The sequence below is a fragment of the Triticum urartu genome, chromosome 3 (assembly GCF_003073215.2).
Source record: "Triticum urartu cultivar G1812 chromosome 3, Tu2.1, whole genome shotgun sequence".
Classification (NCBI taxonomy): Eukaryota; Viridiplantae; Streptophyta; class Magnoliopsida; order Poales; family Poaceae; genus Triticum; species Triticum urartu.
In genome coordinates this window covers 181,640,301-181,653,350 of record NC_053024.1, presented here as the reverse complement: position 1 = coordinate 181,653,350, position 13,050 = coordinate 181,640,301, and positions in this window count along the sequence as shown.

The window sequence follows — 13,050 nt, the reverse complement described above, 5'->3', positions numbered from 1 at the left end:
GAATGAGGCATTATAGGGTGTGAGTCGCGGTACGGGCTTTCGCGCTGGTGATCATGTGTTTTCCTGGCGTCGTGACTATTGGGAGAGCCTAGCGCGTGTTTCCCCGGTCATGTGGCCACTCTGGACAGCGCGCTAAGGAACTAGATAATCGATCAACTAGTGTGAATCCTGAAAGCGGTGCCTGTCTGCGTCCGCTATAGTTTGTATTTCTCACGGTGGAGAAGAGCGGCCAAAGACCCCGGCACGGGTGTTTAGTAACGATACGGGGACAAAGGTATGTGGTGGAGGCAGCTGAAAGGATGAAGCCTGTTTTGATTTGAGATTCTGACGGGAGTAGGAGGCTTAGATACTTACGTCCTCATGTTGCAAGTTATCCCGATTTGATAATAGTTCTCTCCAGGCTATAGTGCCTCTATATATGTACGCCTTAGGTAGGGTTAATCTCTGTGCTGATAGGATTGACGAATGGGAGTATAGGGTGAAGATGAAGATGGGGTCGATGGCGGATTTGGTTGTGGTGAAATAGAATGTGGAAGGAAGAGGGGGGTCTACGAGGACGCAAGCGCGATGGGTAAGGTTAAGGGTGGTGGGAAGTTTGTATAAGGGATGATATTAGCGGTGTCTCAATGTCGATAGTGGATGCGATTTATGAATATAATTTGCAGATGGATGTCAAAGATTGATGGCGGAAGAGAGTTTGTATGCGAAGGAGTTGTGATAAGGGTAAAAGGTGGTCGGTTTATGATGTGAGTTGGAGTTGGAATATGTGTGATAGTTGATCAAGATTTGGTTAAAGATTTCGAGAAGCTGTTTCTATCAGAAGTGGCTGGCTGTAGCCATTTTGATATCATATTAGAGAGATTGCGCTGGATGATATAGTGAGATTGGGGATAGTGAGAGGGGAAGGTGAGTACACAAGCTGCATTGAAGGATGATCTTACTGGTGATGTGCTGAGCTTCCTTAGAATCTATGAAGTGAGCTAGATTAAGGAGACAGAGTGCGCTTCAAGCACTATGAAAATGAGTTGGAAATTAAAATGGTTACGAGAGGGGGTTGTGGTTGTATAGTGTAGCTTTGGGTGAACCGTATAATGGGGACACGGTGCGGAGAAGGAGAAGAATTATGTAAGCAGCCGTATTAATGTCTTGATTCACCGAGATAGCTGTTGATGTAAAAGCATGATAGGGTTTGTCCAATTTGCATTATATCAATATTTAGGGGGTGGTAAGTCGTTCGGAAGTTGGTTCACACTGTAAGGGTATCGAAAGTCAGGAAATCATCCTCAAGTAGGAAAGGCTGAGTTCGTGACATCTATGTCGGTATGAGGTGCAAGGGCTCGTAAAGGTTACGAATGAATAGCAACCTTTCTGACGACTTACAGATCGGAGTACTATACTAAAAATGTTGATAAACCAGGACTATACGATATAGTTATTACATTTAGTCAGGGAAGACTGTCAGTTGTGAGTATATTAAATATAAGACGTGCGGACCCATACGGTTCGGGTCAGTGGGAAGATCAATTACTGATGTTAGGAAGACGTGAGACGATGAACCATATGTGTCTGGGGACAGTCCGAACGCAGGGTTCACGGGATGACCGATTAATAAATATCAAGTGGGGGTTACTCTCATGATTGAGTGCACCTCATAGTTGTGCCATGATTAACTTATTCTATTAGTGAAATACTACCGGGTGAGCATTTGCTTTTGGTCAAAGAGTCAGTCAGATGTACAAATGGCAACGCATATAAGAGCGATCTTACTAAACTTTGTCCTACTCGGGCATCTTTGAGTCTAGGCATGGGGTATGTAGATAGACGAGTAGTCCCGTATGTGTCTCAGAGATACATACGGCTGAATGTTGCGACCGTTGACTAGCCCCGACAAACATTAGCTACGCAATGGGGTATCCATCGGGTCAGATTACTAGTTTGCAATTCGTTACCAGGCTTAAGTTCTTGTTAATGTTCCTAGATGAATATATAATTTACTACTGACTATTAGTTTGGTTGTGCAAGATGCTTGAGAGGGGCAGTACTACTGTGATGGTAATTACCAGAGAAGGGTCCATAGGGAGCCTCTACCGGAGCTCGGCAATGGCAATAATAGATAGGAATATTACCTTATAACTCCTGATAAAATAGAACCCCCATTCATAATCTATTGTTAGGAGATACAACTGATAAATTGCTCCTTTATTACATTATTCAGTTAGCGTGTGATGATCGTGTATTGACGGAGCACCAAACAAGTGTATTCATGTTGTGCCAATTAACTCAGACAGTAAACAGCGTGAGTCATAAGAAGTTAAAGTCCTTATTTAGGTACCATTAGGCTCGTGTATAATGTAGAAGGTGTCATTATGTGAATGTATAGCACAATTGACAGATGAGTGTTATTGATAACGAGGTCACATTAACTATAGTAAAGACGATCGTGGATTGAATGACCGACCAGTTGCTAAGTCTATATAGGGATAGCAAATCGGCGCGATATCGGTATTAATTACTGAGTATTCGGCACTATTGCGTTCTTCAATTGTACTATGTGGAACTTATATCTTCTTGTAATCATAACAGACTCATCTGTTTAGCCTGGTTAGTATAGCATAACAATCTTATTGTGCATATCATCCCGGTATCTTTAGTCTAGTAGAGGCATCAGGCAGGTAGATGAACTACTTTGGTGTGTTTGGTCACTTGATACTTCACAACGTGTAATTCAATGTTTACGGTTTAATAAATTCTATGCGTGATATGATATATACATTATTCATAGATTTATAAGGAAATAGAGTGACAAATTAACTTATTATGTTGCTCTCTGGGCATTATTTCCTTCAAATACCTATGAGAGAGGAAGAGCCAACTATTTAGTTTTGAGGGGTTAGCGGCAAGTTTGATTAGGAAGTTCTGCACAGAAGACTATAAAAAGAGAGGATCTACAGCTAATATCGAATTGTCGGGCTGAAGATACCAATTGAAGCAAGAGTATTAGAAGTGATTCAATTGTGAACTCAACAGATGGAACAGTCCTCGTGCTCAAGAATAGTAATGATATAACTGATCATATGAGCAACAGTAAGGTATCCTGATAGGGCTTAAAACATAAGAATGTGATTAGGATGAAGGGATTCTGCCACATTTGTGTTAGCACATACTCGGATAAATCGTAGTTTTTAGATTAGATTGGAACTATTGCGTGCACGGTAAAATACAGGATCATCACTCCCCGCAAAATCAATAGAAACTTACAACAAGTGTAAGTGAGCATATAGGAAACAAAACCTAGTACTTGCAACAAACACATGGTTGAGAAACAAGTAAAAGAGGGAACTTAAGAAAGGGCTCAACCAAAATGATGTGTGTGAGTCAAGGCAAAACACTTGAGAAGACTAAAGTACGGATGAGCATTAAGCATCAATAAAGTCTTGAAAGAATGAGGCACACGGTGCAAGGCCTATCATTCCCACACACAACTAGCAAATGGGTTCACAAGCTTACTAATAAGCATATAAAGAACCTATGCTTGTGACAAACCACCGTGAAGATAGAAGATGAAAGCCTCATCAAGACGAGGGATACCAATTAAGATGGCAAAAGCCTCGTAAAGATAAGCATGAGGAAATAATCTTCACCACACAAGAGTGCATCAAGATGCAAAGATAGAAGACACGCACTCAAGGCAAAAGCTTTCATGGAGCCACCAAAGAAATAACATAAGAAAGACAAGGTGGACGTGAAAGAAAGGATATCAACTAGATATGCAACTTATCTCAAGTGTATAAGATTCTAGGTAGACGAAATCATGATGATATATATCTACAAAGAAGGATGTACACCCGAAATAGTTACAACATGAGGAACAAGATATCCAAAGGGAGGTCATACATATACCAATAAGATATTTGCTTGGGAGCATATCACATGGCTAGATATGGTCTTATTGTATATAAATGAAGTCCACACACGAACAACAAAGACATCACAACTAGCAACAAGAGATCATTTCTGGGATGCTTTGAGAAAGGAAACAAGTATCACAAGAAAGAATGAATAACATGCCATGATACAACCTACACAAGGTTGATGCAAGAAATGTGTGCATGAAGAATATGAAGATACTTGTTACCGAGTTAACATTGGAAGGATGTAGTAGATACCAATTGAAGGTAGATAGTAGTTCATTGATCATCCTAGCTCGACTCCAATAAGCACATGATGACAACACCTTCCTTGTGAGTGAGCCAAGCATCCAATGTATCTCCAATTGTTCCTAGAACAACAACACAAACAAAATGGTACCCAAACTCATTGGGACCAAAGAGCTAGAAACACCAACAATACATAGGACAAACTCCACATAAATATGTGCATATAGAAAAGGAAATGAAATTCATGCACATCTCATCCAATTTGAGACTTGGTGGAGTTTCCCCTATATGTTGGGTCGAAGAAAGAAAGCATGCCAAAGATACTACATGAAGTTAATATGCATGCTCAAGACTTTCAAGAACCGATACCAAATGACAAAGAAACACCAAGTGAAGAAAAGATACCAAATGATTAAAACATCACTTGGAGGATATCCATAAAAGATACATCAAGGAATGAGATATCCATTGATACACTCAAAAAAAAAGGTATCAAACTCCCAAAAGAGAGGATGGTTCCAAACAAACCAAGCTCTCTACAAAGTTTCATGATGGCACAAAGTACCAAAATGGAAACAGCTTGCCTTCCACCAACACACACTTGATAAGGATCGCAAGACGAGTGTTTTATAGAAAATAGGATAGCTCCCCCAAGACTAGTGCATTGAGAGAAGTTGCATTTGAATACAAAATGCACAAGGTGGGATCACCACTTTCACTATATCTAGAAAACACTAAACAAGATCCACAAGTGGTATGGAAGACAAAGGGAGATGATACAATCCTTGGCAAGAGAAAAGGCAAATAAAAAACAAAAGCCAATGTAAAGATGATCAATAAATTCTACCACAAAAGTGAGTACCAATTGTCAAAAGACAAGAAGTAAATGGAAATAATTCCCGGTGGTAGATAGCAAGGATATCCGACATCATCTTCACACCATACAAAAAGCAAATTGCAACTTGTAGAGCTAACATGCCACCTAGGAACAAGATAATTTACAATATCAACTCTAGATGACAATATCTCAAATGTACACATTTTCTAGGCTAGTAATATACACATAGCATATTACTCCCCCATAATGTGATACCAATTAAAGATAGACAAGAGGCAATTAAAGGATCCTACAAGAGATAATTAATGGACTATTTAGAATTTGAATTTCTCATGAGAAGACATACCACATAGTGACTAGATAAGCTTGCAATATCAATACTAAGTGGTATTCCCCATGTAGCCACCTTTATAGGATTGTGAAGTGCACAAAGCACATCACTCCCCCATAATGGGATATTCCATTAATCTCTCACAAGAGCCAACTAAGAAATAAACAAGATGCAAAAGGCTCAACGCATGACACACATGTACATGATGTGCAAACCAACACACACATACTTTATTGCTCAAGATAATCAAGTTGGAAGCACAACATATACAAACACATGCAAGGAACAAAACCAAAACATGCAAGTGGGCAAGTAAATTTCAATGTATGAAATTGAGGTACAAGTTACCGCAAGGAGGAACATTGGATATAAGATATAATCTTGATGATTCAATTGACTTGGCTTGAGACAATAAGAATGATGAAGTACCCTTAATTCTTCATAATGTAGCCAAGTCTCCAATGACCTCCAACATCACCTATTGATCAAGTTTGAGCTTGTTGGTCCCCAACCAAGTTGGGTCCTAAGAGGTTAGTCACAATAGGCTTGGCTACCCAAATGGTTCTTTGCTTCAAACCACTTTGAGTACCAACAAACTTGGCAACCACATTGCCAACCTTATCCTTCCCAAGAGAATAGACATCATCAATAATAATTGGGTTGGATAAGTTACCACTAGTGCATGAAGAGGCGAGGTGACCTTTCTTGCGACATAGGTAGCAACGTCTACTCTTCACTTCCTTCTCACTTGATTTCTCAACTTGAGAAGCATAAGCTTAAGTCTTCTTGGGAAGAGGCTTTTCTTCAACTTGAGGTTGAGAATGAGAGTGTACTTGTGGCCGCTTCCCTTGTTGCTTGTCACTAATGGGCTTCTTCTTCAATGGGCAAGATCTAACATGATGCCCTTCTACTTTGCACTTGAAGCAAACAATCTTGGCCGAATTCTTGACTTGTTCTTGGCCCTTCCTTTTGTTCACCTTGGACTTCTTCTTCTTGTTGGAGTTGAATCCAGGTCCACCTTTGTCATTGGGAGATTTTTGCACACTCAAGATATTGTTGAGTGTGGATTTCCCTTCATGACTCTTTTCCAAGTCTTTCTTCAAAGAAGTGACTTGGGCCTTGAGCTCTTTGATTTCCTCTACATGGTTAGTCTCAACACAAGTACTAGAGGAAGTATAAGCTTCATCGTTAGAGCAACAAGGCAAGGAAAGCAATTCATCACAAGATGTACCAACATTGTGAGTAGATGAATTACAAGGACTAGCACATGGCAATATAGCATTTTGACTAGAATTAGTGCTAGTATCCACATGAGGCTCACTAGATGTTACCTTAGAAATCATGGCCTCATGAGATATCTTTAGCTCATTATGGGATACTAGAAGATCATCATGAGAGCTTGAGAGCTTTTCATGGTTTTCTTTCAATTTCCCATAATTGCTAGATAGCAACTCAAGTTGAGCCCGAAGCTCAACATTCTCCTTCAAAATGGATGCTTCACAGGTAATAGAGTTAGTATCCCAAGCATCATCATTAACAACAATAGGAGAGGACACCTTGGCAAGCTCTTTTAAGTAACAAGCTTCAAGTTGAGCATGAGACTCGGTGAGTTTGATGAGCTCACCCTTGATGACCCTTGAGCCATTTTCGAGGTGCTCAAAATCCTCAAGGAGTCTAGCACGAGCAACTTCAAGCTTAGCATTCTTAGTTTTGAAATCATTGGCCACCTCGAGTGCTCTATCATGAGATTCCTTTATTCTAGATAATTCTATAGCAAAGGTCTCCTCAAGAGATTCAGATGAGGTTTGTTCATGTTCAAGAGCTTGAGATAGCTCCGCGATCTCATTTGCGTAATCACGCCCATGAGCTTCCATTTTCTCAATGGTGACCTCATGCTCCTCTAGATGAGATTCCAACTCCTCAATGTATTTCTTGCCTTCAATGGCAATAGACATGATTTCCATGAAGTTGGAATGAGCAAGTTTATTTTTGTGAAGAGCTTTAAAAATCATTTCCCCCTTAGTTTTTAAGGAGGCAACATTATCATTCTCTTCATCATAATCAACATCATCATCACTCTTGCCATCATCACAAGATATATTGGGATTCAAAGTGGGAGATACCTTTGAAGCCTTGGCCATAAGGCAAAATGCAATAGATGATGATGTAGGATCCGTTGAAGCATCATTCAAGACCACATCTTGTTCCATGGGGTGTTGGGTTTCCTCTACATTGTTAGCACAACAATTCGAGGACATATATGCATTTTTATCATGGCAACAAGACATAGTAAACATATCATCATGAGATTTAGTCAAGCAATTTCTACATGATATGCAAGGACTATCAACACAAGCATGTGAAACATTTGGAGTGCTCGAAGTGTTAAATCCCAAAGAAGGAGCATTGCAATAAGATAGTGATGAAGGATCATCCACAATAAACATACTATCATCATTGCAGTGACCAACACTACTCACCATATCATTACCTTGTGGCAAATCACATGTAGGTGAAGTAGAAGAAGTTGAGAAGACTATACGGCTGGATGTGGAGGGAGAACAATCATCCCCACAAAACTTAGACACACCATATTTATCTTGAAGCTTTGTCCACAACTCATGAGCATCCCGGAACGGCATGAGTTGAAATATAACTACATTGCTCAAAGCATCAATAAGCACATTAGAAGCTTTAGCATTGAGATAAGAGTTTTTCTCATCCTCTAAAGATAATCTTTGGGGATCCTTTGGAGGAGAAAAACCCATATCTACAATTCGCTCTAAATTTGGGTCCATGACCCTAAAGAGATTAAGCATGCGAATTACCCAAACATCAAAATTTGTGCCATCGAAACTAAGAGTGTCAGAGAATCCTAATCCCCTAGCAGACATATTTACTCTCTAGGCGGTAAAGCCTAATAAAGAGAGACGAGGCTCTGATACCAATTGAAAGATCGTGGATGTCGCCTAGAGGGGGGTGAATAGGCGTTTTAAAATAATTACGGTTTAGGCTTGAACAAATGCGGAATAACCCTAGCGGTTAATTTGTCAAGCACAAAACCTACAATAACTAGGCTCACCTATGTGCACCAACAACTTATGCTAAGCAAGATAAACTACTAGGTGATAGCAAGATATATGACAAGAAACAATATGGCTATCACAAAGTAAAGTGCATAAGTAAAGAGCTTGGGTAAGAGATAACCGAGGCACGCGAAGATGACGATGTATCCTGAAGTTCACACCCTTGTGGATGCTAATCTCCGTTTGGAGCGGTGTGGAGGCACAATGCTCCCGAAGAAGCCACTAGGGCCACCGTAATCTTCTCACGCCCTCGCACAATGCAAGATTTCGTGATTCCACTAAGGGACCCTTGAGGGCGGTCACCAAACCTGTACAAATGGCAACCCTTGGGGGCGGTCACCGAACCCGTACACTTTGCCAACCCTTGGGGGCGGTCACTGGTACCCTTCAAATTGCTCGGGGCGATCTCCAAAACCTAATTGGAGACCCCGACGCTTGCCTGGAGCTTTACACCACAACGATTGAGCTCCGAACAACACCAACCGTCTAGGGCGCCAAGGCACCCAAGAGGAACAAGCTCTAGGGTGCCCAAACACCCAAGAGTAATAAGCTTCTCAAACTTCACTTCCACGTATCACCGTGGAGAACTCAAACCGATGCACCAAATGCATTGGCAAGGGCACACGGAGTGCCCAAGTCCTTCTCTCTCAAATCCCACCGGAGCAACTAATGCTAGGGAGGAAAATGAGAGGAAGAACAAGAAGGAGAACACCAAGAACTCCAAGATCTAGATCCAAGGGGTTCCCCTCACATAGAGGAGAAAGTGATTGGTGGAAATGTGGATCTAGATCTCCTCTCTCTTTTCCCTCAAAAACTAGCAAGAATCCATGGAGGGATTGAGAGTTAGCAAGCTCAAAGAAGGTCAACAATGGGGGCAAAAACGAGCTCAAGAGATAGAGAACCATTGGGGAAGAAGACCCCCTTAAATAGGTCCCCACGAATCTGCCCGTTATGTAACAGAATAACATAGGAGCGGTACAACCTCTATGAGCACCGGTACAACCGGTAACAGGCAATAAGCGGTACAACCGGCCCACAACCGCCCAACAACCGCACCACAACAGAGACCAGTCCGGTGGTAGAGCGGTACATGACCGGTACAACCTCCGGACCAATTCTGGAGCGGTACAACCGCTCCAAACACCGGTTGTACCGGTCAAGCGGTACAACCTCTCCATGGGGCGGTACAACCTCTCTGTGTAAAACAGGCAATATCAAAACAGCCACAACTTTCGCATACGAGCTCCGAATTCAACGAAACCAAGTTTGTTGGAAAGCTAACGACAAGGGCTAACACAATCTTGAGAGAAATAACAATAAGAAGCAAATGAGAAAAGGACCATAATAAAATGGTGAGAACCCTTCCTCGGAAAAGACCGGTAAAACCTCCAACACCGAAAACATCATAGAAGATGCATGCGAACTCCGTTTTCGATGAACTCAAGCTTGTCATCAAGATGACCATAAGCTCTAAGACTCACAAATGGAACCAAACAAGAACCAAGAAAGATGATGCAAGGATGCAATGGTTTGAGCTCTCGACTAATGATACGATCAAGCTACTCCCTAGAGAGCCCCCCTTGATAGTACGACAATCGATCCTACAACCCGGTCTCCCAACTACCACTATGAGACCGGTAAAATAGAAAACCTATCAAGGGCAAACCTTTGCCTTGCACATAGTCCACTTGAGCTAGATGATGACGATCTTGACTTCCTCAAGTTGGACCACCTTTCTTGATTGTGTTGGCTCGATGAAGACTAGTTGATTGCTCCCCCATACTCCACTATGGGTGAGCCACTCTTTGGCACATCTTCACAATTCCATTGACACCACAATGGACAGCAAGCTTCAAGCTTGATTGCTCCCCATACTCCATTATGGGTGAGCCACTCTTCGAGTTGCTCCACTTGAACTTGCACACTACAAACTTGATGACGATCACCACTTGATGTCATCCTCCATGGGTTGTATGAGATCTTCCTCTTGACGCAAGACCATGGAAACATACCTAACCCCACAAAGAACTCTCACGTAGACCATGGGTTAGTACACAAAGCGTAATGGACAATGCTTACCATACCATGGGATCACTTGATCCCTCTCGGTACTTCTTCTACGCTTTGTGAGTTGATCAACTTGATTCACTCTTGACTTAGTCTTGATCAACATTGAATCTTTCCAACTCTCTTCATTTGGATGATGTCTTGAAGGTAAACATGAATGATCACACAATCTTCTTCTTCAAGACATGCTTGCAATAAGCTCAACTCACACATGACCAGTCTTTGGATAATTCCTTGAAAAGCACTTTGGCCATCTCAACTCACACATGACCAATCTTTGGATAATTCCTTGAAAAGCACTTTGGCCATCTCATAAACTCCTTGAAACCAACACATGGACTTCAAGACAATCCTATGGACAAATGCTTCAAATATAACTCAAGGCAACCGTTAGTCCATAGAGATTGTCATCAATTACCAAAACCACACATGGGGGCACCGCATGTCCTTTCAATAAGGAGATGCAATTCTATGATTAACATCATATTTAGCAAGCATTTTACGGAAAGCACCATGAATAAAATATGAACCACCATCAGTCATTAAATATCTAGGGACTCCAATTCTTGGAAAAATAACTTCTTTAAGCATTTTAATAGAAATGTTATGATCAGCACTACTAGTTGGAATAGCTTCTACCCACTTAGTAACGTAATCAACAGCACTAAAATATGTGTATATCCATTAGAGGAAGGAAAGGGTCCCATATAGTCAAAGCCCGAAACATCAAATGGTTCAATAACAAGTGAATAATTCATAGGTATTTCTTGACGTCTACTAATATTACCAATTCTTTGACATTCATCACAAGATAAGACAAACTTACGGGCATCCTTGAAGAGAGTGGGCCAATAAAAACCAGATTGCAGTACCTTATGTGCAGTTCTATCTCCAGCATGGTGTCCTCCATAAGCTTCGGAGGGACACTTGCATAGGATCTGTTCCTGTTCATGCTCAGGTACACAACGTTAATAACACCATCCACTCCTTCTTTATAAAGATGTGGGTCATCCCAAAAGTAATGCCTCAAATAATAGAAGAAAATTTTCTTTTGCTGGTATGTGAAACTAGGTGGTATAAACTTAGCAACAATGTAATTAGCATAATCAACATACCATGGAGCGGTATGAGAAGCATTTATGACATTTAATTGCTCATCAGGAAAGCTATCATCAATAGGTAGTGGGTCATCAAGCACATTTTCTAACCTAGACAAGTTGTCTTCAACGGGGTTCTCAACTCCTTTTCTATCAACAGTATGCAAATCAAATTCTTGTAGCAAGAGAACACATCTAATAAGTCTAGGTTTAGCATCTTTCTTTTCCATCAGATATTTAATAGCAGCATGATCAGTGTGAATAGTTACTTTAGAATCAACAATATATGGGCTAAACTTATCACAAGCAAATACAACTGCTAAGAATTCTTTTTCAGTAGTAGCATAATTTCTTTGAGCACTGTCTAGAGTTTTACTAGCATATTGAATAACATTTAGTTTCTTATCAACTCTTTGTCCTAGAACAGCACCTACAGCATAATCACTAGCATCACACATAATTTCAAAGTGTAAATTCCAATCAGGTGGATGAACAATAGGTGCAGAGATCAATGCTTTCTTAAGTATTTCAAATGCCTCTACACAATCAACATCAAAGACAAATGGTATATCTTTTTGTAATAAATTAGTTAGAGGCCGAGAAATTTTGAGAAGTCCTTAATGAACCTCCTATAAAAACCGGCATGACCAAGGAAACTTCTTATACCTTTGATGTCCTTGGGACATGGCATCTTTTCAATAGCATCAACCTTGGCTTTATCAACTTCAATACCTCTTTCAGAAACTTTATGCCCCAAGACAATACCTTCATTAACCATAAAGTGACACTTTTCCCAATTCAAGACAAGATTAGTTTCTTCACATCTCTGCAAAACTCGATCAAGGTTGCTCAAGCAATCATCAAAATAAGATCCATAGACGGAAAAGTCGTCCATGAAAACCTCACAAATCTTTTCACAAAAGTCAGAGAATATAGCCATCATGTATCTTTGAAAGGTAGCAGGTGCATTACATAAACCAAAAGGCATGCGTCTATAAGAAAAAGTACCAAAAGGGCATGTAAAAGTAGTCTTTGATTGATCTTTGGCTGACACAGGTATTTGAGAGAAACCAGAATAACCATCTAGAAAGCAAAAATGTGTATGTTTGGACAATCTTTCTAGCATTTGATCGATAAAAGGTAAGGGGTAATGATCTTATTTAGTAGCCTTATTTAATTTGTGAAAATCAATTACCATCCTATAACCTGTAATAATTCTTTGAGGAATCAATTCATCTTTATCATTAGGAACTACCGTAATACCTCCCTTCTTAGGGACACAATGGACAGGGCTTACCCACTGACTATCAGCAACAGGATAAATTATACCTGCCTCAAGGAGCTTTAGTATCTCCTTTCTTACCACTTCTTTCATTTTAGGATTCAGCCGGCGTTGATGATCATGAACTGGTTTAGCATCTTCTTCCAAATTAATTTTATGTTGACATAGAGTGGGACTAATGCCTTTAAGATC